Source organism: Oncorhynchus masou, chromosome 1, assembly GCF_036934945.1.
Source record: "Oncorhynchus masou masou isolate Uvic2021 chromosome 1, UVic_Omas_1.1, whole genome shotgun sequence".
Lineage (NCBI taxonomy): Eukaryota > Metazoa > Chordata > Actinopteri > Salmoniformes > Salmonidae > Oncorhynchus > Oncorhynchus masou.
The window spans coordinates 60494957-60499206 of record NC_088212.1 but is presented as its reverse complement, the minus strand read 5'-3'; positions in this window follow the sequence as shown (position 1 = coordinate 60499206).

Sequence of the window (4250 nt, the reverse complement as noted above, 5' to 3'; positions counted from 1 at the left end):
GTTATATGTGAACATTAAATCTATGACGCTTTCTTTGACCATACAGGAAGCCATGCCTTAGTGCTCTCTAAAGTATATGGTTGACCCATATCATGAGATAAATCATTCCACTGGAGGTGAATTAGGCATGTAGGTCACTGTCCAGACAGATCTTTCATGCCAGTGCCACAAGCACTAATGTCTAATGAAGCGCCTGCGTGCATCCCTGTCCAAGTCTATCTCCAAAGTCAGTTGCAGAACCAGTGTCTGAGCTCTAATGAATCCATGGGAGATATGTGACAGCTGAGCAGCTGTTGATACTGGCAAAGCAGACGCAAGGTACCACTTGAGCGCCCACGTTGTAGACTGAGGGTCGCAACGCAGTCCCCTGGGAGTAGTGAGCTGTGATGTAGTCTTTCCGGCAGGATAGGCACACATTCAGCGGAAGAATTCTTGCTCGTGTAAGCATGTCTAACTAACTAACCAAAAAAAGGAGCACGATATGCCACTACAGTTCATTTCATTAGTCAAATGTGCATCCCAGGGAAGAGCAACGGCAACTCCCTACCTAGTCTCCTCTTGTTGTCTGTTTCATAATCTTTCATCGTTTATCAGTTTATCACATTAATATTGGTGGAGAATGGGAACTTTAGTTTGGCTCCAGACAGTCCTTTGGTCTCAATAGATGCCTAGCAGAGTTGATACAAACACAAACAGAATTCTCATTGCAAGTGTTGAATGTCAACATCTTTGGACATTGGGTAGTTTATTATCTTTCCTTAAAACTATCGTTGTGATTCACTCTTGTGTACGGACTGTGTTTGTCCCGAAAACCGAATATCACCACAAAATAATAAACAGGTCAGATAGTTAAAAGCTAACAGCAGCAAAGCGGCAGAAACATTAAAACATGTTCGGTTATGTTTCAGTGCCTTTTTTTAGGGTCTGTTTGCCCACCAAATGAATGAGTGTTTGACAAGGGCATTTAAATGTGTTGCACAACATCCGACAAGAATACATTTTGTCTCCTTCTCGCCCTATAACGCCATTCTTCTAACCAATAACCGAGGTGGACAATGACATCCAGGGTATTGGATGCGTATTAGGATGGTTCACCACATCTTGTTTGCGTAATACATGACGGCGTTCTGTATGGCGAGGCAGGCAGTCAACAAGGAGCCCAATGATTACTCCTCGTTGGCGTCTGATTCATTCTGGCGCACACCTCTCCCCTGCCGTTATAGATGGACTGCATTGAAGTGGCAAAGCCAAGTGAGAGTAAAGCAGACACTCTCCTGCTCTGTGGATTGTGCATATGGAAATAAAAACGTTGGCTTAGTGCTGCACAGAGAAAAGCACATGACCAATACGCACGAGAATATCTTAAATAAAGACTAGTTAGCCTCTTTGTTTTAACTCTGAAGATACTAATTGAGGAACCTCATGTGCCTACTAACAAGCTGCTTCTGCCTTAGTTAGGCCGGACTAAGAATACACTTGAATCAATAATGGGGCCATTAGACGTTCTCTCTTTTGTACTGTTGGAGCACAACATCAGTTTGGTTTATGTAAGACCTGTAAATATATCATTTGCTGCGTTTACTGGCTCACTAAGAAGTAGACGTATTACCTTCACCATAATCCAGACTTTACGACAACAACAAAAAGAGCTGCCAAAAAATAGAAAAAGAAATGCATTATGAACGTGTCTTTCCATTTACAGCATCGGGACATGGAAAAAACATTTAAGGTCAGGGTGAGAACACATCATTCATATCCTGTGGTGTGAGAGTAAGGTCAAATTCAAATTCAAAAGTCGTTACAAGGAGTGGCTAGAACAACAATTCACCACCAACAACTGTTTGTCTGTCTGGAAGATATCCAGCAGATCACCAACTACAAATAAAAGACCCCCCCCACCCCACCCCACCAAGCACCAGGCGGCCCTCTACTACCAAACCTGTTGAACTAGTTCTACTGTCGTTTTGAAACACAATAGGGCCATCTGCCATCTAGCCTCCCTCCCACCCTGCCCCCATCCCATCTTGTATTATCCAAATGCTAAAATATGTATTATATTCTGCTCAGCCATTTACTTTATGTTCCTATTCTTATCTTTTATTATTTCTTATTGTTGTTGCATTGTCGAGAAGGAACCTGCAAGTCAGCATTTCATTGGATGGTGTATACCATATGTATCCCGCACATACGACTAATACAACATGAAACTTAAAACCATCTACTTCCTACCCCTATCCCCTCCTGACTACACTCTCCCCTGCCACCCCCCTTCCTTGCCTCACTCCCCCCTGCCCCACCCCCCCTCCTTCACTCCCTCTCCCCTTTTAACCCCCTCCTCCCTTACACCACCCTCCTCCCTCACCCCTAGGTCTGTGGACCACCCTCCTCCCACCAACACCTCACCCCAAGGACATAGGTCTGTGGACGGACCTGACGTCACATAAAGCTGGATCACCGGAAACATAAAGCTTTCAGATTCCGCAGGGTTGCACGCTGGGGAAACATGCTCTCCTCCCTCCTCCCTCCTCTACTCACTCTACACCAATGACTGCACCTTCAATGACGAAATGTCAAACTACTCAAGTTTTCTGACGATACCCCCCCCCCCCCCCCCGGTCGGTCTCATCTGTGACTGTGTATCGTCTCACCAAGTACTGTTGAGAGGTCACAGTCAAAACCATGGAGAAGGTGGTTGACTACAGGAAATGATCCCCACCATCTCTCCCCCTTAAGATTAATGGCTCAGCCATCAGCACGGCCAAGTCATTCAAATTCCTGGAGACCATCATCTCCCACGACCTGTAAGGACAATATCACAGTGGTCACCAAGAATGCTCGACAGAGGATGTACTATCTGCGCCTGCTGAAGAAACTCAAACTCTCCATCAATTCTGGTTCGGTTCTACAGAGCCAGTTGATCCTCACCTCTTCTACCACCGTGTGGTTTGGGTCTGCGTCTGCCCGCTGTAAGGGCAAACTGCAGTGCATCGTCTGGTCTGCAGAGAAGGTCATCGGCTGTCACCTGCCTCCATCAAGGACCTGCACATCAACAGGACAAGGAAACTTGCAGGAAAGATCATCGCCGACCCTGCCCACCCCAGACACCCCATCTTTCAAAGACTCCCCTCTGGCATACGGTTTAGGTCAATCTGACCAAAACCACCTGAACAGTTTCTTCCCCCATGTGGTGGCCCTCATCAACCCACCATCAGGCTCATAGGAATTAAGTGACTGCCTCAAAAATGAATCTGCACTATACTGCATTGGCACTAGGTACACCTCCGCACAGCACTGTATATATTTGTCACAGCAGAATCCCTCCCCCTGTATATTTAAGCAATACGGTACGAGGGAGTGTTGTATATGGCCAATATACCACGGCTAAGTGCTGTTCTTAGGCAGGACAAAAATCGGAGTGCCTGGATTCACCCCAAGCCGGGGTATTGGTCATATACCACAAATGCCCAAGGTGACTTATTGCTATAATAAACTGGTTACCAACGTAATTAGAGCAGTAAAAATAAATGTTTTTTTCATACCCATGGTATACAGTCTGATGTACCATGGCTGTCAGCCAATCAGCATTCAGGGCTCGAACCACCCAGTTTAAAAATAGATATACCCCTCTGTAATATACCCCTCTGTATTCACACTGTAGTCAGTCTATACTCCAGAGTTCTATGTTTTATGGTTACTGTTCTGATACTCTATATTCTGCATGATGTCTATGTGGACTTGTGTATGTATTCTGTTTGTATATTGTCTATTGCCAGCGGCACCTATTCACCAAGGAAAATTCTAGGTATGTGTAAAGGTACTTGGTGAATAAAGGTGATTCTGATTCTGATGTGCAATGTGGTCACAAGCTGTTCTAGAAATGTACACATCTGGAGAATTCCCTGACTACGCCGTGCAGGATGAGCACAGTGATGCAGAGGACTGAGACATGTCAGAAGTCTATTATTTAAATCCAACAGGGATGAATGAGCTAGATAAAGACCTCAGAATGCTGCCTCGGGCATTACAGAAAGTTTATTTCTCCCCTTAGCCAGTTCTTAGATTTATCATCAACCAGAGCATACTGCAGCAGACTGGCAAAGAGAGAACAGTAGAATCATGATCATATTTTCAGTCATCCTGAAATCAAGGGCTACTGTTAACTGTCAAACTTGTACAAGGCAGTGTGTGTGTGTGTGTGTGTGTGTGTGTGTGTGTGTGTGTGTGTGTGTGTGTGTGTGTGTGTGTGTGTG